Below are 24,318 nucleotides of genomic sequence, written 5' to 3'. Positions count from 1 at the left end.
AGAGGACTGTTGGGCCTTGACAGAGATGTGTGGTCTATTGAGTGCCATTGTAGTTGTTGTCTTTTTTTTTCACAATAATTTCTATACAGCAATCAAGAGGTTAATGTTAATCCTTGATCACCATTATATTCACCAAAGTGCCCAGGGTCAGAAAAACACATTTACACAAAATTAAATGTTCTTTTTCTCTTCTTGATCTTTGCCTCAGTGTGAGAGAAGAATCAGTCAGTGGCTCAGTCACTCTCTGTTTGATGATAGAACTAGTAAACAAGCATCACACCTCAGTGTGAATGGGAGAGCTGATGTCAGCACTACTGAAAGTCTCCCTCCATCATGTAGCTACATGAAGCCCCAGCAGCATCCATCACTCCCCCTGCTGCCTCTGCAGAGAAAAGCCTTGTCACAAGCAGAAAGCCCACAGCAAGGTGGCCGAGAGAAACACACATCATCCTGTGTTCCAACACAAGTCGTGAGCCAAGTCTGGCCTTCATCATCCCTGATGTTTTAATGGTCTGAACAAACACTTCATATGTTAATTTGATCCAGTCCAACACAATGCAATATGTATTAACCTTGTCGGAGCACGCTTTACTGAGACTTTTCTTTGTTCTCTTTTGATGCATACGCTCAGCTCTTTGAAATACTGCTCGTATGAAATAATACACAGAGCCAATTCAAGCTGAAGTCACCCCACCTACAATACATCCATCTTGTTGGCAGCCATCTGGCCGTATTATTTTGGAGAAGCTGGGGCGCAAGCCTCGCTATGAAAACGATGACTTCTGACCACGAGCCATTCTTTGAACTGGAGAGTGTCAGAATGACCCGGCACAGCTGCAGGACCCTGCGACACCCTTAAAAGGCCTCGTCGCCTTTGGATGGTATTAAACAATAACTTGATGGATGATGCGGAACAGATTCATATTATGATCAGGCTGAAACCCAAACGGCATAAAGCAACCGTAGATCGGTCACCGACCAGAAACCCTGAGGATTTTAGGAAGTCCCTGCATATCGGAATCATAGTGTCAACATCAGTGTGTCTGTTGCAACGTGACACCTTAAATACTTCAATAACAGAAGCAGTGTCAGGACAAAGACACGGGTCATCTCCACAAGCTATTTTCAGAAAATAAAACGAAAGAAAGTCAGATCATGAGTTACAGGTAACAGCTTTGTGACTTTGACTGCTCACCCACCCTCCATCTAAGAAACGGGCCCCCTCGAAAATAAAAATGAGTGACTGCCCGAGCTGGTGATGTCACTGGTCCCATTTGTCCCGATCAGTGTGGATAGCTGCTCCGACCAGGGGGCTGGGGTGTCCTTGAGACACAGTGATAGAGACACACACACCCCACCCACCCCCACGCTGCTGATACCCTGTTCAGGCTCCCACTGCATCAGTGTCAGGAGCCCTGCAGGCAGGAAGCTAAAAGGATGGCAGGCCCTTCCTTCGCATCAAACAGGGAGGGAGGCCGGCTGGGCCAGGAGCCGCTAACAGGAATTTGACCCCTGGACTGACGACATTGTGTTTAGGGAAATTGTGATTTACCTGTAAACAGACCTAATCTTGTCACCTTTACTGACGATCCTATAGGCCTATCTAAAATGATCAGCCACAGGAAACAAGGTATCTGTAAAGTGCACACACAAAGACCTGCTTTTCCTGTCTGTTATGACTGTTTATTTCTAGTGACTTCATATAATTATTTGATTTTATTTGATTTTCATGGTTGTACAAAATGAAAAACAGTGTATACATGGTGTGTGCAGCCACAGCATGAGGAGTGAGTGATTCTATCTGATGCACTGAGAGCTGAGCTGAGCCGCCCTCCCTCTGGGCAGTTCAGCCTTGCCTGACTAGGAAGAGAGAGAGGGAAGAGTGTGTGTGTGTGTGTGTGTGTGTGTGTGTGTGTGTGTGTGTGTGTGTGTGTGTGTGTGTGTGTGTGTGTGTGTGCGTGCGTGTGTGTGCGTGTGTCGGGAGGAGAGACATTGTTCCTTGACGTCACCGCTCAGCCCAGCCTGCTCTCAAACACGTCTTTGTTATTCCGAGGCTTCCACCGGAGACCGGCCACCCGCAAAACACGGAGCACCTCTGCCGGAGCTGCTGGAGCGGAGCGGGGTGGTGGAGGGGGAGGGCAGGCTGCACAGGATCAGAGACACACACACACACACGCACACACACTCTGACACACACCGACACACATACACACAAAAGGAAGTGAAATATAATGGAGACGTTTATATTCTGATATCACTACTTACTGCAATAGATCGACCAGTAAGTAATAATATAATGTAATAAAATATTATTGAAAAATTTAAATCAGAATGATAAAAATCATACGATAATAACAACAATGGTTATTATTATTATTGTTATTATTATTATTTATTATTGTTGTTGTTGTTGAACTTAAAAGTGTATTGTGAGTTAATTTTCAGTAAGTAAGTTACATTTTTCAATAATAAAGTAACATAAAATAAAATACTTTAGAGATAATAGCTGTCATATAATTTAAACCATAATCTAATACATACATTAGAAAAATGCTAAATAGATACACTAGATAGATAAACTTAAAGATATTTAATCATATACTTCAGAAGTATTTTAATAACAATCTTGAAAAGTGAAAATCTGTGTGTTTTCAGATATGAATTATTAATTTTATATTTAAATTTTATATTTATATTTATATGAAAATAATACCTTTGTGACCCTTTATTATTGTCATTTTGTTAATGGTGTAAACCTATTAATTTTAATATTTTATAATAAATATATTTTCCTATATTTTATATATAACTATAATGTATTTATTATACATACGATATATCTAACTGTATTGTTAATAATAATACATGTTATTAAGTGTATTTTACTCCATGCTATAAGCTGCTGCTGAGTGAACCAGTGTAAGTGCTGGTGTGATCACCTCACAGGCCGAGACACTGAGACAACACCTCTGTGATGATGACAGGGAACCAGACAATAGTCGGAGCCTCTGCTGCTGCCGTTAGCAGCCAATTAGCGCGCAGTTCCACCTTTCACGCTCCGGCGTCCTTCCGCTTCCGCGTTCCCGGAGCTCCGGTGCGTGTTTTCGGCTCGGCCCCGCAGCTCTGCTCTCCGTGGTAAGTGAATAGCCAGTGTAATCTGACACTTCAACTTGCGGAGCTCCACGGTAGTTGATTCAGTCACTGACTCGCACCGTCTCCGGGGCTCTCACGTCGGTCTTTGTGGAGTGGAGGCAGCGGCGGAGCGGAGGAGCGCAGCGGCGGCGGAAACACGAGGCTCTTTGGAGGAACAATACGCGGATTTGCCACCGAGGTCCGAGCGGAAAGTAAGTTTGGGAGAGCGGTTATTTCTCTGTGTTGTCGCTGTTGTGAAGCGGGGCTCGGACGCTGCTCGTTGACGGGGGGGGTGGACACACACACACACACACACACACACACACACACATTCACTACCTGCTAACAATAGGCTGACCCCTGAGGAACCTCCAGCAGCCGCTGGTGAACTCGTGTCCGGGGCTGGCTGGCTGGCTGGTGGCTGGAGGTGGAGGTTCAGATTCCGGCTGCCCGAGCGGTAACGCAGCGTAATATCCAGCCGTGTGTGTGTGCGCGGCACATCCCGCAGCTCTGGAGCCGAGAGTCGGTGCGTGTGTGCAGGTTCACTTCCACACGGGGTGTCCGCATGTCGTGGAGGCACCAGGCGGGCTTGTGTTGATCGTGTCTGTGCGTGGACGTGGATCAGCTGGGGGCTCCGTGTGGAGGCTAAACCGGGAATGTGTGTCACTTAGCTAACAGTGAGCAGTGTGTCTGGGCTTGTTGACTCCCCTCCAAGCCTGTTACCTACCTGTTGTAATGCAATTAGCAGACACGTCCATGTGTTTCCCTGTCAGGCAACAGCGTGCCACACCGCTTCAGTGACATTTCCCCTCCTGGCTGATGACTGATAACACTTGATTGTGCTGATGGGATCCTCTCAGAGATCAGTGGCTACCCCCCCAATGAATGGGAGTCAAGTAAAGTTTAGCTTTCTCCATGCATGTGTGGATATCTCTGTCAAACGCTGCAGTAATGTACCTGCACTGTAACCTCCAGTGCATGCATGCATCCCTGCAAACATTCCAGCTCACACATCTGGATTCTTGGACATGAAACACTCCCCCTGATAGAGTCCAGCAGGGCCACATTGGAGTCTCCCTGCAGCTGAGAGGTGGTGGTGATGGTGGTGAGCTGCTCCACTCAACTGCAGCCTACTTCTGCCATTAAGTAAGTCTGGCAGACCCACCCCGTTAAATTCCTCCCGTCTGGATGTGAGGCCAGCCGGGGCAGAGCACACCAGAAAAGGGGGCTCCTGGCGGGACGAGGAGGTGGAGAAGCAGGAGGAGGAGGCTGTCATTCCTTGCACCCTGCACCAGGACATCTAAACTTCTGGAGGGGGTGAAAAAGAGCCTCGTAAGGTGCTGAAAGTGCAAGGAAACTGTGGTTAGGTGCACATCAGCAATGTTTTGTTATTGTTGAGTTGATCTTTGTGATCCTAAAAATGTTCAACAACATCTGATCTATATCCTCCCCATATCTCTCTGTATGTGCTGCCCTGTGTTCTTAACTTCAGGTCAGATAAGAAAAAGGAAATTTTGGCATCAGCCACCCTAAAAAATCCCCATTCCCTAAGAGACCTGACGCACTCTCAACTCAAATTAAACATCACAGGCTCAGCACAGTAAGTATTTATTGCAGGAGTATTGCATTGGATTGCAGGTGTCCATGTTTTTGTGTCCACTCCCTGTATGTCAGCGCGTTAAACAGCTTTTGAATTGGGTGCTCCCTCCAATGTCTCCTTTCTCGGTAATTTAAAACGGTGATGTAATGAAATTGTTTCAGCAGCAACACTTGTCAGCCGCGCCACATTAATTAGTGCTGTTCGACTATTTTTTTTTTTTCTCTTTTCCTTTGCCTCCTCCTAAAGAACCAGAGCAAACGTGAAGTCATCTCAGCAAAGCATGAAAAGAAGGCACACTTGTTCAGAGTAGGTTACCTGATAAATTGTGAAAGAAGGAGGGCGAGGAATTAAAGCCATCTGCAACTGTTAGAAACTTGGAAGTGTGTGTTGTTTGTGTGCATGTGTGTGTGTGTGTGTGTGTGTGTGTATGTGTGTGTGAGAGTTTTCTTTCCTTCTGTTGTCCCTCCTGGGGCCTCTCTGCAAAAAAGCCAGCCAGCCAGCCGGCCGGCCGGGCTGTGAGACAAGACAGAAAGAGTGTCTGATTCACTAAACAGGCTAAAGGCTCTGGTAGACACACATTGAAATCAAATTTGGGTGATTTCAAAGGCTGTCTAACACGGTGCTGGGTGCAAATGCGAGTGCACATTCACGCAGACAGGGTTGTCTGGGGCCTCAGTGCCATAATGTGGAGGGAATGATGCCGGTAAAGTGAAATCTCAAACAGAGACAGACGCCTTTTTCCGACATGAACTCCGGAGAATGTCTGCACAACTGTTCCAACTTTCTTTTGGCATTTGCCTTTCACGTATGAAGAAGGCAGCAGAAGATTCTCAGCTCAGACGTGCACAACAACACAGACATTTCTGGGGCCTCCAGGTGACGGGTGGCACAGCCTAAAGGAGACAGGAAGTAACGTCCTATGAGGAGATCATGTTTTTTTGCTTGCAGCACATCAACACCAGCGTGGGCCCAAATCAACAAAAACTCTCTAATCTTGTCTTTCCAAGTTAACATCTTCTTTGGTGTCTTCTATGTTTATGACACCTCTTTTTCATCCTGAAATATTTGTATTATTTTTCAGTTTTGTGTCTGTTGAATGTTAGAAAGTTCATCAACATGCCCACTCCTGCTTTACACTGGCTCACTCGGACATTATGGGACTTTTTACCCGGGGGCAGGCAGGAGATACTCTGGAGAATGTCCACAGCAACTGACACAGACACTTACGTCCTCACATACCTCAGGAGAAAGTCAGGAGAATATCTGGAGTTCATTGCATGTTTGATAACAGCGACAGCACATCCTCTGGCAGTCGTACAAGTTGCAGCTAAACATTAGGAAGAATACACTGAAGTTTCCCAAAGCCAGCCCTTATGGAAACAGAAAGTACAATACTACTTATTGAGTATTTGAATCTGTTTTCTCATAACTTCACATCTCGTTCAACATTCAGTCATTGTTAAAAGGATCAGGCTGCAACAAGTTGTTTGACAAATTCAGTTTTCTAACACCTGCAGCTATTATTCCCAGACAGCGCAGAGGTGTCGATGTTCACCTCAACTCCGCATCGCTGAACCTCTGCGCGATGCCGAGCGAGCTAAAACTGATTAAAAGTATGAAAACAACTAATTACTGGTGTCTGAGTAATTAGCTTTTTGTTACTCAGCAATTTAACAAGTTGCTGCTGTTTACTGTGTGCTGGCACAGCTGCAGCCTGCTAAGTGTTTAAAACCTGGCGAACGCTAATCAATGTTTTGACAGCCCTGACATTTCATCTAACTGTTGGTTGGAGGAGTGCTGGGAAACACTTCTTGCCGCCTGTTCGCCTGACACGGATTCTTGTAGTCTGGTGTCTCGCCGTCAGCCCGAGCCCACCTACTCATGTCCCGAGCAAAAGTCAGCCTTTCTTCTTCTTGCTTCCTCCGTCTCACTTGCGGTTCGACTTGGCAGCACATCTCATCTAGACTGAGCCTTTGTTTTTCAAAGTGCCTATTTTAGTCTTTTAATAAGGAAAACTTGTGTTGCCTCGGAGCATTTTAAAGCCTAATTTTTGAGAGTCGGGGCTTAGAGGGAGTTACATCTTAAACGGTTCAGTTTGAGCTGAGGTTGTGCCCTCGTGTCAGACACATAACTACTTCCTAAACGGCGTTGTAATTCTACCCATAAGTCCTCAGCTAAAACTCTCTTCAAGTTAAAACCTGGTAATTGCAGTGTAAGTAATACAGAGAAAATGAAGCGCCGAGCAGATGTAACTCATCCTGCATGCTGGCTGGCTGTGCATGACATCAGTTTTGGTGCGGAGAGCCAAAAGTGGACCAACATGAGGCGCAGGGATAAGAAAACCTCAATGCCACACGCTTCTCACCGCCGTCCTTCATGCTGCAAACCTTAGGCGCTGTGGTTCTGGTTGTGCGGTGGACACACGGCTGGTTTTAAACTCCATAGGTGGCTCAGACTGTCAGGAGGGTCACTGCTGAGTCTTTAGCGCAAAACTCTGAACTCTGGATATTCTTCTGAAATTATCTGGAGGAGCTGTGCCTGAGAACGTAACTGTCCGGGTCAGTTTCTTCGGGGGGTTTTTCCCGCCAGCCATTAAAATTCCAGATAATGTCTGAGTGAGCCCATGTGATAACACAGCAGGAAAATCTCAGGAGAATTCACCACGAGTGAGGAGATGTGTTGCTGCTGTTTCTCAGGTTGAAAAAAATGGGGCCATACGTGTAGAAGACTCAGAAGAAGATGTCAACTTGGAAAGACAACGAGATTCGAGAGCTTTTGGCGACAAATGCTGATGCTGTAAACAAAAAACCTCATTTACGTGGCGGAATTTACGGCAGGTCCTGCTCTACAAGGCGTCACTCGTCACCTGAACACTTCGGCCATTTTCCTGTTGTTTTGACCGTGTCGGACCTGGAGAATCTCCTGCTGCGTTTTTCATATGTATAAGGCAAAGTCAAGATTATGCCCAGACCCATATGTTTGGACATGTTCGGAGTTCATGTCTGAAAAGAGTGAGAGTGTGGAATATAACTTCAGGTATAGCAACAAACTTTTCTTTAGCGACCGACAGTAGCTATAGCTGTGTTGTGTGAAACAGGTTGGCACTGTCAGGGTTTTGCATTGTTAGCCAGTTGTTGTGCAGTTGACAATAATCTGGCTAAATGGTGTAATGCAGGCCAAACATCAGATTAATTCCTGTTTCGGTGGAGCTCTTTCTTTAACCTTGAGCTCTCCCAACGTCAGGAAAATGCAGTCTTCTAAGTGTTTTTTTTTTTTTTTTCTGAGACGAGAGAGTGAAGCAGAGTGGGAGAGTGAAGTTGCTGGCCCACCTCTGTCACCGTCTCATGCATGTTTGATTTGATGTTCTTTGAGAAATGAGCGCAGGGGACGTCACAATGGCCCATGTCCTGTTCCCATCTGCCGAGAGGCTGGGGGCCCTTGAATCATAAATGACACCCGGCCTCACCGGGAACAATATGAGCGTCGGAGCCCGCACAGGAAGAACAAAATGTTCCCTCCATCCATCCATCCATTCGCCCACCGTTGCCGCCTGCACTCAAGATTTCTCACCATCGTAAGCAATTACCCTCACTTTTTTTTTTTACTGCTGATGAAACCCTCACAGAGCCTGTCTCAGCTGTAAGTCGGCGAGGCAGCGAGAAGAAGGGGTAGCGATGGAGAGAAAAAGAGATAGTGTGTGTCTGAGTGAGTGGCGTTGGCGTGTGTCTGTTTGGCATATAAACCCTGTTTAAGCTAAACAAACTCATTGTTCTCATCCTGCAACTGCCGTGGTCTGTGTGTGTGAGTGTGTGCGTTGTGTGTGTGCTCTCTCCCTCCCTCCCCTCTCCTCGTCTCTCTCCCTCTCCTTTTGAGTTGTAAGTACAGTCACTAATTAGTCCCCTCTCCCTCCTCATGCTGGGTCAGTGGGTTTACGGTTTCAGTACTGATCTGCAGTGTTTGCCTTGTATCTCCTGATACCGGTGCACGTCTGCAAGCCAGCGCGCCGACGACTGCAGCCGCCTCAGGAGAGGGCCGCGCACCTTACACGAGTGTCCCACATGGGTTCACTTGCCAGACATCCCGCTCAGAAGTCAGGGCGGCACTCTGGCTCGCTCTCCTGCAGCGTGCGCAGAGCTTGAGTTCGTGCCAGCTGTTGGAACAACCAGTCCGCCAGAGAAGTGCGCCTGTTGGGTTGAGTCAATAAGTTAAAACCTGTTATGTGCTCAGACAACAGCAGTGTGTTTTAAAGGGGATTCCAGATTATGCAGGCTAATTTTACATACACTTCACGTATCCTCTACGCAGCGTGATGCTAATCCTCCCCGCTCATAGCCTGTAATGGATCTTTTTGTAAAGATAACATGCTTTGTTTATTATATCATTTGTGCTATAAACAGCCTCTTGTCTAGTCGGCACTCGGAGTACAGGGTGATGCTGATTTTCCGGTGGAGGTTGTGTGGGAGATGGAGAGTGATGCAGAGTTTCTCTGAAGGCGGCCGAATTGTCTCCAACACGGCCTCCAGGGATACATACGTCCTTGTTTTGTGACAAAGTAAATTAACTAGGATTTACTAATGCTAAGGGACAGCATTTATTCTTTGCCTGCGATGTCACTCAAGAGGAAGGAGCCGTGCAGTGTCTGCTCATTCTTTCACATGCATGGAGGGCAAATGGTGAAATGTAGGCAATATGGAGCAGTAGTTATAATTTGTCTGTGCCGGAAATTAACAAAGGTATTTCTGTTTGCAAACTAGAGGATGTTTTCCCTGGTTTTTTCTTTTGTTCTGTCGTTAAAGCCAGTTGTGGTTGTTATGGAGAGCCCCCTAAATCATAAAGGCATAAAGTCCTGAGCTCCACTGCCCTACTAAGACCGCTTTCTTGCCGCTTCTCCGACATTGCTCAGCGACAGAAAAAGTCTATTACCGTGTGCAGCTTGTTTGCCCGCTTGGTGCCCTCCCCTTGGTTTTGACACCGGTGGTTGAGCCAGCCGCTTTCCCAGGGTTCTAAGGACTGACATCCCTTTCATTTTCCCGCCTGGGCGGCTCAGATAAAGGGGCATATTTTAAACCTTCTGTGTGGATACACCAACTGTAAAGAGAGATGGAGCTGGCGGGCCGGGGCCGAGCTGCAGCATTAACTTCAGAGAGAGGGAGAGAAAGAGGGAGTAGGAGGGAGGGGTGATGATCTAGAGTGAAACAAATAAAGAAGCAAAGAATTTAAAAGTCCACTTTATTAAACGGCGATCTCAGCAATTTATAATATATGGTTGGAAGTGCTATAACTGGCTGCAGACCTGACTTTGCAAATATCACAAGCACTTATTTGCTGCCGCCTCAGACTACCCATCCTTCTCCCTCTCTGCTTTATTCCCGGGTTGTTACACGGAAGGCAATGTGTTTCACCACTTTCCTCTAATCTACCCCTGTTGCAAGTGCGTCCTCCCAGCAAACCAAAGCCACGTCGTTTATTATATCAGTAATGAGACCACGCTAATCATGTGTATTCCGGAGACAGCGATGATACACTGCTTGGTGCTTGCCAGGGATCGGCCTCTAAACAATGTTTATCATTGTCTCCCAGGGCTCTTTAATTATCTGGCAAACATTATTGACAAAACAACAAGGGCTCCTGTGTTTTATGATTTTAAAGGCTGCTGGGTTGCTATTCGCTAATAAGTATTTATTAACACAAAATGAACTTAATTTTAAGCAATATAGAGCAACATTTTGGTGTCAATTGTCGTCTACTGTATATGTTTTGCAGATATTCTTCGTAATGATTGAGGAACGCGAGATGAGGAAGAGGCTGTTGATTTGATCACGTCCTAATTTGTTATAATAACTTAACACTTCAGTCAAAGTAAATTATCTGGTGTAAATGAGTTCTAAATGTGTCCCAACAATGACCATAACTCTATGTTACATACGTTAGTTGTTACACAGCTTAGCGGCATTGCTTTCACAGTCATCCGGTAACCTTTACTTGGCCCCCCGGTGGGAGCTGAGTGGAAGCTGAGTGGCATGTGTTGACATTGTTAAAGATACACGTGAGGACATCACACGTTTCATGTCTGGCTCATATTTTTGGAGCGGGGGGTGGAGGAGGAAGCAGTTTGCCATACCGCAGCCCCGACTCCACACTTGAGTCTGTTGCTCAATGTCCTACTAATACGTGTCTAAGTGGAGGAAGCCGATATCTAACTCCGCGCTGGTTAGCGGCGGTCAGCAGCAACAGACGTGGCTCTGAAATATGAATTAGGGCCAAACTCCCCCCCTGACACACACACACACACACACACACTTACACACACTTACACACCCTCGGCGTCTTCTCCTTGTCATGTCTCTGCAACCATGTCTCCCCTGATAGCAAATCAACATGATTGTATAACAAGAGAGGAGGTGTGTCTCTGTGATGGTTGCATGAAGTCACCTTTGCTGTGCCGTCTGTTTGTGTGGGTGCATGTAGCCATGAAATGTGTGAGTGTGCATGTGTGTGAGAGGGAGAGGGAGAGGGAGGGAGGTGGGGGTAGTAGTAGCAGCGGTGGTGGCTTGGGGTGAGGTCCTGCCCTGATTTTCTCTGGAATTCCTTTGTTTTTGGAAGCCAGTAAGGGGGAAAATGAATCCGCGTAGCCCGGGGGTCTCTGCTCCTTGAGAATTCTCTGCACACATCCCTCTGCCGCCAGCTCTGATGGTTTTAGGGGTGGCTCTGTTTTCAAAGCTCAGAACAGCCAAGGTGTTTTTCACCTTCTAGGAAAAAAGGAGATGGAGGGAAAAAAATAATGACTGCACCAGGCCGAAGCATCTCAGGCCCGGAGGGACTGATGCTACTCAAACATACATTTACTCCACAGTTCAGGGTGATGGAATTGAAAGTCAAATGTAGATCCTCTCACTCAGGGCACAAAAGATACCCTCTGATTATTATAAATGTAAAACAAGCAGAGAAGCTTCTTTCTTTATTTAAAAACTATTAATAATAAAATGTGTGGTGCTATAGTCGTTTTCTGCCTTTTAATGAAGCTCCTCTGCAGTTAAATAAGTGCTTTTATAGAGTTTCATGGCAGGTGGAAGGTGCAAGGCCGCTGTCAGGTGCTCTCCCGTGAGCTGAAAATTTCACGTCACATTCACGGCTCATTAAATCTGATAAACCTTGGGTAATGGTGTTAAAAACTGCACAAAGGTATCTCCGTTTACCCTGCGCCACAAGTTTTCCGTGACCAGATCCTTATCTTGGGGGGGGCTGCTGCTTTAAGTAACTAACAACTTCCACAAAGCAGAGCGTTTCCCTCCCTGTTTGAAGGGGAGGGGGGGGGTTGAATAGGCTATAGTTGCCTGCCTCTATTGAGCCGGCTGTATTATTCGCTGTCCCCTGGAACAGGCAGGAGGGGGCGGGGGTGGGGGTGGCGGTGTATAGGAGCAGGGGCGAGGAGGTCTGGTCACGTGAGCAATAATAGTCTTCGTGCTGGTCCCTTTCAGGCTGTCACAGTAAATCTGTTTGACTTGTCACTTTCTAAATCATTACGAAGGCTAAAAGCCTCTCTATTGGATTGTGGTGGAAGGGGGGAGGCAGCAGGTTTCCTTTGTGCCGTCTTGACGATGATGATAATCAAGTTTGTTTCTGGGCATCCTGCTGCGCTGCTATAATTAGCTCCTTTTCTTCCCGTCTCTCATCTTCTTTTTTGCATGTTGCTCCTCAAAGTGGAGTGGCAGAGTCGTTGTGCGGGAGGTCATATGTTGAGTTATGTGCAGAGGCATCAATGGCTTGTAAACACTCTCTCCCTTAATTTCATCAGCCCTTTCTATCGTAGATTCAGACGCAAGGCTTGTGTGTGTTTTTCTCCCTCATTCACAAGTTCATTATTTAGTGTGTAACAGCCTCCTGGTTTGAAAGAAAAGAGACTAATGGTGATTTAGTGCATGTGAGGTCTCCTGTTCCTCCCTCTAGGTCAGTCAGGGTGAGAGTCACAGCTCGAGGTATGTCTTAACTTGCCGTGTCACTTTCTGACCAAACTGGTTGCTGTCTGACAGAAACATGACAGAGCAGATCTTGTCCCGCCGACGAAACCCGGTGTGACGTCTGATATCCAAGGGCTGAACTCTCCTGTTCCCCTCTCCGCTTTCAGTTTTTTTCCTCTTCCTCTCTAGTCTCAGTTTTCTTTCGCTCCTCTCCTTTTCCATACCATCCATCTTCTCCTCTCTCACTCCCTTCTGCTTCTCCCCCTCCCACCCTCCTCTCTCTCTCTTCCCTTCTTTGGTGTGTGCCAGCAGCACTCATGCCTGGAACAGAACGCCGGGGCAGACATCTGTCGCGCAGTGTCCCCGATCTGATCTGTGGCTCGAAGCATCGGGGTCACAAAGAGTAGCAGCCGCCAATCCAGACATCTGAGAGCTCCATCTCTACATTTTGGTCTTTTTTTGTGTCTCCATGTTTCTGTCTTTCTCATTAAAATTCACATAGCACTCAGCTGCAGTGCTTGCACGCGCACACACTCACACACCAGGGTATTACGCTAGTTGTTGTCTCTTTGTGGAGCATCTGTCTTTTGGACTGCGTATGTCAAACTGAGCTGGCAGTGTCTTGTCTCTCAGATAAAGCTCTTCCTCAGACTCACAGGTGCAGAGAGCAGAGTGAAATGTGGGCTTTATCAACCTGTTCATCAGCTGCAATGATGTGCTGTTGACGTGAAAGGAGGATTTTGACAGTTTAACTGGATTTTTTTTCTTTGTGCCCGGGGCATTTTTATTAATGACAAAACCAATGACAGAATAAATAAAAGGCTGTTAAGTGGGGCTGTTCAGTTGTGTTAAAAAAACGGTAAAACTCTGGATTGACACTCTCGGCGTCTGCCAAGTTTGACAACTTCACATAACTTCTTGAGATATGAATGTCTGTGTATTGATCACGCTCAGTTTTCAGGTGCTGCGGTGGCGTTTACCTCAAAACAGGAGAGTTCATTCTCAGTGACAAGAACAAGAACAAATATGAAGTTGGACGATTAAAGGACTCCAGGGTTTTTGCATCTTGTAACCGATTAACTACAAAACTCCTCCACTGTAATTTACATGACTCTACACGTTCGAACATTTTCAGACTGATTTTCTACCCCTTATGTTGCTTTTGTCTTTATCAATTTCACAAAATTATCAAATTTAGCTTGCAGAGATTTGAAACAGCTAATCACTCCCAGTGCATTGAGTATTTAGTTTCCCTTAAGGTGTGTAATCTGAATGTTATGATGCAGGCGACAGCAGAGAGTGAAAACTCCCACCGGTGCGTTTGAAGACGCTACGACATCTGAGATCCGAGAGCAACACTTATCAAGCAAGAAACAACTAAATTCACATGCTCCTTCTCACATCAGTTTTCAATCACTTGTCGTTCTGATTTGATTTCCTGACAACGCAGCTTGTCAAAGCACTGCTTTCTCTTTCTTTTTTAGCTTTCGTATGTCAGTTTTTTGATACTAGAGAGATTTGAAAATTGTTCCTGCCTCCTCACTTCCATTAGTGCCACACATAGCAGACTCTGTGATGGATTATCTACCTAATATAAGCTTCAGTGCTCTACACGTTGATTTTCAAGTAGAATTTAATGGAAACCAAATGCCGTGTGAAAGCTTGGAAATTAGCCTGTACAGCTATGACTTTTTTTTTTTTTTAAACAGTTGATTATAAATGGGTTCAACACTAGACTGTATGTAAAGTTAGACAGTGCAGCTCCACTTCCTCCCAGTATCCAGAAATGAAACCAAAATATCGTGGATACAAACGCTGCCATCTCAAACCAATGTCGTCATTAAAGCCCAGTTCATGCTTCTGCATCGAGGTTACGCCGTAGGTACGCACATAGCCTACGCATGGGGCGAGCATTCATAGTTGTGCGTTGGTGTGTTGCTGAAATACTAGTACTGGTAGAGTTTCTTCTGGTTTCTGGTCCTCTTATTTACAAATTTTCTGGCATCTCTGTTTACTTAAGAACAATGGCGAGTGTTACTAAGCGGTTCATGTTGGAGTTGAAGCTGATAGACATTGATGAGCAACCACAAATTGTCTGATCATCAAACTGAACTGCCATTGTGTTTTCACTTCTTGATTCAGTATATGATTTTGGAGACTTGAGCTCATTCACTTATTCAACTCAATTTTTGAGTTAACTGTATTCCGGGCAATGGCACCAGAAAAATAACATTCCCCTTTCCTAATTCAAAGCCCATTTGTTGTGCAGAGAGGCTGCACGTCAATGAACCTTTGAGTCACTTGAAAAAACCGCGGCTGTGGGCAGCGATTCAGAGATCTGCAAATGCACAGGTATGGTCCTTTTAAGATAAAGTAGTAGACCCATTTGATTAAGTCAAAGCCTTGGGTGCACTCAACCTCTGCAAACCTCCTGAGTCACTCTATGTGAAGCTGCTTTGATTCAGCTCATCTTACATGAGTCAGCAGTGTCTCAAAGTAAAAGGCTGTATAGCATGTGTGACGAGCAGATTATGACGCCAGTCCCCATTCAAACTGAACACTTTGACATCTTGTTTACTGGAGATGAGAATCAGGCTGTGAAGTGATAAATGGGAGACATTACTTTTAGAAATATCTTTTTAAAAAGATAATTGAACGTTTGACATTTTGTTGGCAGGAATGCAAGTGCTCTTACAAGTGCAGGTAATATAAAAAAATACATGTTTACATACTGTCTTTAATATACTGTACATACTTGCACTGTAGGCTAGACCTTCTGCACTGGCTTTGGATTAGAACGTCTCGTATGACCAGACAAACTCTTAGCCAATGTACACTGAGTTTTAAGACATAAAAAAAAAAAAACGTCTCGCTGCAAATTTCAGATAACATTCACTGAGCAAATATTAGCTGGCTGGCTCTGGGCATTAATTCTGTTCACTTACAGTAGCATAGCCAAGGCTCACACTGTATAAATCACTCTTTCATAGTTTCATGTCGGTGCTCAATAACTCCCATTCACCGCCATATATCTCCTTTTACTCTGTAATGTGTCTCATTAGTGACTAAAACATCATTATAGCTTTCATAGGCTTTTGTTATTTAAATAAGGTAAAGCTACAACTAGGAGACATATTCATTGTATTAATTCTTCATTTTAATCTTATTGACATAACTCTGCTGATCTGATAACTCATCATCAGGCCAAGACTTCAATTTCCAATGCTTAAGTTTATGATTAAACCTGGAAAAAGTAGTGACACATTAGCTTATAAATGTTCAGCACGTCAGCGGTGGAATTCTAAGCATGTTCCATAATACACTGTCCCAATGCTAAACTAGAACGGCCCACAGTAGAGTGTGTAATCCGCCCATTAGTCTGTGGGTAATCTTGCTTACAAACTAACATGAAAACCAGCCAACAAACAGAAAAAGGAAGTGGTGTGAAACACAAAATATTTTTTTGGAATCTGCACCAAATTGTACACACAAAAATAAGCCCTGTAAAAACATATTTTAATCAAGATCTGTGCATTATTCCCTGAAGAAATTGACAAAAATGCACATTGTTACATCACGCAAGGTTAAAGAAAGAGACACATTCATTCCTGCATCTGCCCCTTACAGTGTAATGGATTCTTCCCAGGCCCCATCCCTCCACCAAGTTTGGTAGAAATTGCTTTGGCACTTTTTTTTGTAAACCAGACACGAGTGAAGACTTGGCGAAGGTAATACATTCTCTGTCAATCCAGTAATCCATCGGCCGACCAGTAATTTCAGAACTTGAGTGTGTGTGAGCATGTCTTGCTCATGTTCAAATAAAAGCAGAGCCTTGTGTCCTAAATCCTGAAGCCTCCTGCTCTCTCTCTAACTTTTTTTTTTTTTTCACCTGAACTCTTGAGGAAAGAAGTTTCTCCAACGGAATCCACTTAGTGTCCTCATGTGCCTGTTATGCAGCAGCCTGGAAAAGGTGTTTTATACCTGATGACAGGCAAGGTCGGGCCAGTTAAACAGGACGGTGTGAGTGCGTACGTGAGGGGGTGGGGGGTGGTAAGTCGTGGTGGTGAGAGAGAGAGACAGAGAGAAAGTGAGAGAGAAAGTGCCACTGCAGCTCAAATGGTGTGCGACCGGCTCCTCAGCTGCGGCTACAAATCAAACAGAACCGAGCCGCCGCTGGCTCTCCGCCATGACACAGATTACTAGCACACAGAAGATTGTAAAAACCATCTTGATGGGTAATTAGGAGTACTCTTTCATTTTTTTTTGCTATCACTTAGCCGCTGTGTTCATGCAGCCCAGTAGGTGTGTGTGTGTGTATGTGGCATCTGTGGTTGTGGGATTGTTGGAAAAGATGTTGCAGCGATAAAGCTACATTTTGCACAATTCAACCGCTGCTGGGTGGTGAACTTTGAGATTGAAAGATCTTGGCTGATCCCTTAAAGTCCGGCCGAAGCTGTGAACTCTCGCTGACTCTGCTGTGCGTTTGTGCATCTTTACGTGCAGGTACGGCTCTGTATGTAACCTTGTGCTTGTTTTTAAAGGGTAGCAGGCAGCAGCGTTGTGGCTCTTTTGTGAGTGTCGCTGATGCACGTCGTGTCCTGTATGACTTTGACCAGGCAGGCCTTGCAGCTTCACAGAGCGGAGCGGGCTGGAATAGATACACTGAGCTTTAAACAGCTCTGCTCATATACGGCACAAGAGAGAGGGAAAGTACAAAAAAAAAAAAAACGCTGGCTGGCAGGCTGTTTCCCCCCTCTCCGATTTCAACATTTAGAATTTTCCCATTAACCCCCATCAGTCACAAGAAGACCTCCACTAAAATGCCTACTTTTACACCTAATGCCGTGAACAATTTTGCAATTTGCACCGTTATTATCCTAATTTGCACAAGCGAAAAATGAGAGAAAGGGAAAAGCAAATTGTGTGCCCCTTTGATTAAGTGGGATGTTTGAATGTGGGCCCTCCACCTTCAAGAGAGATTTGATACTTGAGGGGTTGAAGTGTTTTTGATGGAAACTCCATTAATGATTGATAACAGGAGGAGAGCGGTTAAAAATCTCCCTGCTCCAGCACCATCAATAATTAAAAGCTCTCTCCTTGCATTTTGGTGGCACATAACATATCAGTCATCATCTTGAAATCTTGAGTTGATATATGTCGAAGGAATTAGGGCTTTGTTTTGATTTCTTAAATCTCATAATCTTCTGGCATGTTGTGCTTTTTAAAGGTGTTGAATTGCAACAGATTGCAACTAATAGCATTGGGTTGGCGCTATTGTTTGCTCATTAAATAATAATAATAATATGAAATGGTTTATAGTCTTTTAAGACATGAATTATCACATGATTATGTTTTATTGATATGAAAATATATCTTGGTGTAGATAGATCAGGGTTTTGATACAGCACAGTAAATGCAACAAACTGATGTGCACTATTAAACACTTTGTGCCAAACAAACTTAACACAACCTTTAACACTGCTTCTTCCCTGCAGCCCCCGGTCTAGCTGGATTTGCGCTCTCCTACATATCAGGACTTGATCTCGAGATGAGCGTGTGCCACACAATATCTAATTTAATAGCCGGAATGATTCAGCCGGGGTTTGTGGTGAAAATCTCACACACACGCCACATGTCGAGTATGATGTTGAGGCACTGAGTGGATGGTTTGAAGTGATGCTGGAGATTCGTGTCAGCCAGTGTATGAGTGCGTGTCAGCGCGGCAGTGCAAGTTCTCCGGAGCTGAGTGCTGATTTGAGCCGCACGGAGATGAGCTGACAGGCCTGCAGGCTTCTCTGTGTCATCGCCAAGGTTCCCTTCAGTCCGTGCAGAAGGAATTCTCTCAGAAAGCACAGCTCTACTTCCACACAGGAGACCTGATTAAGTCTTTATACTTGCATGTGGCGGCCATGGAGCCGCGCGTCCGGCAACTCTGCTCAAAGTGCTGCAAGGCTCCTTTGAGGCACGCACGACTCAAAGTTTTCATGACGCTTCAAGTGGTTGTGGAGTTGTTCTGAAGGTAATGATTGCTCGCGCACATGCACGCAGAGAATGCCTGAAATTGCTTCTATTTGACAAATCTGCTCTTTTTTTCTTGGCCTCCCTCTCATTTACTGGTGTCAATTGTCAAGTTATTCATTGACTAAAAGTGGAGCCTCACAGCACAGTTTTTTATTCCTTACAGTAACAACAACCTATTTATTGAAGGCGAGCCAAGAAAAATGCTCCATGAGATATGAAAAGTATATCGAGCTGGAGGGATGAAGAGATAATAATGACAGTAAATAAAAAGAAAGAAGAGTTAAGTGATAGCTGTTGTTATCTGTGCCCTGATCAGTGCGTCTCATCATGGCAGCGAGGCACTGAGTGATGCCCGTCTTGTGTCAACAGTGGTGTATTTACATAAGCCGTTTCCTGTCGGCTGCAGCTTCTGTCCTGAGAGTGCCAGGAGCTGCGATGGCGAGGCGGCGTGATTAGATTTACAGATAGAGATTAATGCGAACAGAAGTAATAGCGCAAAGGCATAAATCACAGAGAAGAGGGTGGAAGCACTGTGCTTGACCTTTTGAATGGTGATAATGATGCCCGAGTCAGAGGGGCTGCAGTGCCAGCGTGCCTGAGTTTGGACAACGCTGTCATAAATGCAGTGTGTGAACGCGTGTGTGTACTAAATGTTAATAGGTGGGGCGGGCGGCACTGGAGTGCATTTGGAAGAGAGTGGCAGCATGCACGAAGGTGTTGGAACATCGCATGCGACAAAGCGCCGGAAACGAGTAGCTGCACTCAGAGTCTGTGCACACGCAGCGACAGGCTGATACCTACAGCTCAGGGTCTTTCTTTAAGTGGGAAGTGAAACCCATCTGCTTGCCTGTCTGTTTGTCCGTCTCCCTGTCTGTCCTTGCAACTGCAGAGCATCAGCAGGGTTATTAGAAGAGCCCCATGGCTGCCACTGATAAGGCTCGTATAGGTGCTGCCACTGACAGCGCTGCCTGCCTGCCTGCGTGGCAAACACAAGTGGCCTGGCCGGGGGATTACTGCCTGCTGCCATTTCTGCTGATGCCTTTCTTTATGTTATCCTCTCCAGTCAGATGTGCCGCATTTGAATAACTTGGCTGATGTTGTATAAATGGAACTCCTCGAAAAAATCTCCACCCGCATACAAATGAAGGCGCGTGGACGGAACGCTCGCATAACCGCGCATTTAGACTTTCTCGGTTTATTAGTCCCCCCGTTCTCTTTTTCTTTGCTTCCTGCGAGTGGCCGCGACTGGTTATTTACATGCTCTGTCACTTACTGGGAGGAGTGATGCTGATGGGTTAGGAGGCTCACTAATCCACTCTGCCGCTGTCATTAGAGAGAAGCAAACAGACTATTACCACCACCTCCTCCTCCTCCTCTTCCTCCTCCTCTCCTCTTTCTGCTCGTCATAAGCCTGCCTGAACCTCACACACACACACTTGCACATCCACACGCACGCAGCTGTGATGGAGAGTGCCTCTTGTTTCTTTAGCGCTGCTGAGTGGAGCCCTGCTTTGGTAATTGATCCTGTTTGGTACATGGGGAGGGGAGCAAAGAGAGGAAGAGAAGGAGAGAGCGAGGGAGGCCCTAAGTGTTGTCAGTTTGCTGCATTAATTTTTCAACCGTGGCCAGTGAGGCTGGAGGGACGGAGGAGGGGCCCACCGCAGAGCTCGCTCACAGGAACCATACTGTACCTGATGCCGTTTTTGCTGCTGTGTGCTCTGCCTCTCCACGCTAACCGTTGGTTGCTGCTGCTTCCACAATAGGCTCCTCTCTGTGAGACTGGATCATGACCCCACTCAGTCCCAGCTTCTGCCTCCTGCCGATGACAGATTTGTTTTCCTCCGTCTCCTCTTCTACTGTATAAAATAAGACCTTCTGGTGGTTGTGTGATTGCTTGTGCCGTCTACTGGTGTACAGTATGTGCAGCTGATAATAGACAGACCTCACTCTGTGCGTTTTGATCCCGGCTCTGGCCGCTGACTCACTGATGATGTCACCAAGCAGAGACGGAGAAGTGGGCATAAAGAGGAAGCAGTTTTTCCCCCTGCTATACTTGCAGGAGAACTTGCTGTCACTACCTCTGTATTCTACACAGTTCTTCCCGGTGAACTGTGTCAAAATACTCTCAAGCTATTATTAGCACCAGTGTTATCACTCCGCCAGTCAGAGGCTGGAAACTGAACCGTCTCTGTCCATCAGAGCCACGTTCACAAATGCTTCCATGAGTCACTAAGAGGTGCTCACAGCCACAGAGGACGTCACTGCTGACATTTGTTTCAAACATGAGTCACAATTTCTTGCTCTTATTCAATACTTCCTAAGCAATTTGAGTATGACACATTTCATTTAGCATCCCTAATGCTAACTCTCTGCTGGGGGATATAAAGTAACCGGGCAGCAGCGCACGGCTTCTCGCAGACGCCATACAAATATCTAAAAATGCTTTGTTGATGCAGAATGTAAAGCACACAGTGGGAGGGAGCTGCCTGGAGGCCATGCAGGAGTTAAGTCATGATCACTGGAGTTACAGCACAGTACAGGATGGGTCACATGCAGAGGACAAATCTCCCCATGGGGATTAATACACTCCAACTTCACTTTACTTGGCAAACACCACACTTTGTCACATTTTGATCCAAAAGATGACTTTAAGACCCGAGAGTCTGTCTCTAAAACTTTATATCCATGCGTACTACCATAAATTTCACATTGTTTTCTAAAAGTTCTGTTTATGGCATCTGGACTGCAATAAACAATGAATAAACAACAGAAACTTGTCAAGACAATTGACCCTACATTTCCCACAATGCAACCCTGTTTGGTTGGATAGATTTCCTGTGCCTTTTTAGTATCCACAACTTTCACATGCCACATAAACCTGTGATGTCAATAAGAATCTTGGATAACAAGAACTTTCCGCTGAAAAATGTTTTAGCAAATTTAGAAATAACTGCACAACATCATATGCTGGTTTCACTCTGAAGTTTGCACATTTTTCTGAAACTTTCCAGAGGGGCAGTATGTGGGAACGCAAATGTCTGAATCAGTTCCTCTGGACATTTTCTGTAACTTTTCCTACCAGTCCCCCTATTAAAATGTCAGACGGACTTCAAACTGGAAGAATACAAATATCTCAGGATGGAAAAGAGGTGCCATACAGTAGAACTAGATTTGAGAGCTTTTGGCACAAAGGATAGATGCCAGTGTTGATGTGCTGTAAACAAAAACACGTTGGAATTATGCCATGTTCTGCCTCCTGCACGCTCTACCCTGGTGCCACTCCTTGTCTGAAGGGTCCAGAAATGTTCCTGTTGTGAACGTGTCCCACCTAAACAATCTCATGCAATACGGAAAAAATGTCCGGGCCTAATTTTTCAGACATCACAGAGTTTTGCATGTCTGAAAACTATATTTTGGCATAGTTTATGTGGATTTTACTTTCTAAACCTGACCATTTAACCTTAACATGACGGCATACAAGACTTTACAAAAGGCAGGGAGCTGGGCCAGAGATCAAACGTGTGATTTACACCCTTTGTTAGGTCACACAGGTGAGAATCCTCCCTTTTCCTCCCTCTGTATAGTCCCGTCCAACAGGTGTGTTTTCTCTCTCAGGTTTGATTCCCCCTCCACCACCGTCCCGCCTGCTTAGCTAGCCAGGACAGGCCTTCTTCCACTCTAAAACCATGATTGCATTCTTGAGCGATTCCACCCCCTCCTTCAGAACAAGAGCCCTCCACATCTCTCTCCCTTTCAAGTATAGGCTGTTGGCCGTGTTCCCCACTTTGAAGATGTAATCTTGGAAAACACAGAGACATCTCTGGGATTATCTTAAATGTCTTCAGTATGTCAACAGCCTAGCCCTGTAGCAGCGCGGCGCTGGCTGTTTAAGGGGTCGGCTATGATGACAGCCAAGGAAAATGGCGCACCACAGAGGTAATAACAGGGTCAAGCCGCTGACTCCATTCAGGGCCAAACTCCCACTGTTCAAACTGGATGATAACAGGCACAATGAAATGATGTATTTCCACACGAGGCAGGGCTGTGTTTACAATCGAAGGTAATAGGCGGCAATGGAGGGTTTATAACAGCTGGGGTTGGTAGGTGAGGTTCATTTATGTCATGGTATTCTTATCAAATATGTCACGAAAATGCAATGTGTGTCACACCTTATCTAAGAATACACAATAAGGTGAGAAGCATCAATGAGTAGTCACAGGAGGGAGAGTTACTACACCAAACTAGAGACACATAAGTGGGCACTCCTTGAAAAGGATCTTGACTTTGTAATTATATCAGATGTTATCAGGAGGAGATTTTAGGAAGGGTAAGTGCTCAGAAACTAAATCAGAGAGAGTAGCTGCCTAGGGAACACGTTGTTATCATAATTACCTGCTGAGCGATGACTGCAGAACCAGTGTTGATGTTGACGCCGAGCTGCCCTCTCCTCTATCCGACAAGGCTGCCTTGTGTGGGTTGCTGCCTGCTTCTACATCTCTTTGTGCTCCACTCTATGTGTGTTTTCTTTTCTTTTTTTTCCTCCTCTCTTTTCAGCCAGGAACACAGACGACACGGCCAAAAAACGCAAATATTGTTTTGGTGAGATCTGGCTGGGAGATTGGGGAGTTGGACTTGCGTCAGTGTGTACGTGCGGGCGCTGGCAGGCTCTGGGGTTGCTCCCTGGGAGCCGAGGTGAACCGGAGACCTCATCTTCTCTGTATCAAACTACAACCGGCTCCTGCTGGGTTTTTTTTATTACGAATGATCGCAACCGTAGCCTCCTCACCGTTGGCATTTAAACAGGAGGAAATAACAGATGATGATATCAGAATGGGAGAGAATGACAGCGAGGAGAAACACTTGACCGGTTTGTTTTGGGAAAATGGTATTCCTCTGCTAATTTCCTCCTGATAAGTATCTGACAGCTAATAGTAAAGTGTGTTATCTTGGCTCGGGGGGAAATGGCTTCTCTTGCTCCCAGCGCCAATCGATTCCAGAGACTCTGCTGCTTTAAATTGCATTCTCTGGTTTTCAGAGTTCTTCTATTTGCATCGAGGTAATCAATTACATATATTAGCCTCCTGCTTTTAGCTTAACATGGACTTTGTCCTTCCTTCCCCTCGCCCCTTTCTCCTTACCTTTGCTGCAAACACTGGCTCCTTCCTCTTGCAGCTAACATCATTGACTGCTGTTTGCCATGTTGGGGGGCATTGATTTTTACTGCTCTGCCTCTCTCTCTGGTTTAACAGTTGATGAGTTGTGTTAAGATGCCCAGGGACAGCCCTGCCTGTTTTAAGGAGATGAGGTTGGGTTTTATAGCCCTGCTGCTTCCTCATCCTTGGATGATAAGGTGTGTGTGTGTATGTGTGTATTGTCTGCGAGTGTGTGTGCACGAGAGCGAGTCCGTCTGTATGAGTTGAGAAGCCGCTTGAGACTAGGATTCCCCCCAGGAAGCTAAAGTAAACCTTGTGGTATTAAGGGCTTTTAACAAGCAAACTTGGGGCTTTGTCATCTCCAGCATTTGAATCACTTTAAAGAATTTGTGCAGAAAATCGGGTTATCTCTGTCAATGAACAGCCACTTGATCAGATATGATTACCAGCATTG

General features: G+C 45.5%; 1 protein-coding gene across 5 annotated transcripts in view; it reads left to right on the top strand.

Moving 5' to 3' along the window:
- Nucleotides 1–3,095: 3,095 nt before the first annotated feature.
- The window catches only part of zmiz1a (zinc finger, MIZ-type containing 1a), a 100,695-nt gene continuing 79,472 nt past the window's right edge, over nucleotides 3,096–24,318 (top strand). For 3 of the 5 annotated variants that reach the window (XM_034608386.1, XM_034608385.1, XM_034608384.1), the window contains exon 1: nucleotides 3,096–3,344. The gene's annotated coding sequence lies outside the window, so the exon portion shown is untranslated. The remainder of the gene's footprint in view (nucleotides 3,345–24,318) is intronic. The other 2 variants (XM_034608387.1, XM_034608388.1) reach the window with 1 other exon arrangement.

The sequence above is a fragment of the Hippoglossus hippoglossus genome, chromosome 15, assembly GCF_009819705.1.
Source record: "Hippoglossus hippoglossus isolate fHipHip1 chromosome 15, fHipHip1.pri, whole genome shotgun sequence".
In the NCBI taxonomy this organism is placed as follows: Eukaryota; Metazoa; Chordata; class Actinopteri; order Pleuronectiformes; family Pleuronectidae; genus Hippoglossus; species Hippoglossus hippoglossus.
This window is presented reverse-complemented; position numbering and strand designations above follow the sequence as displayed.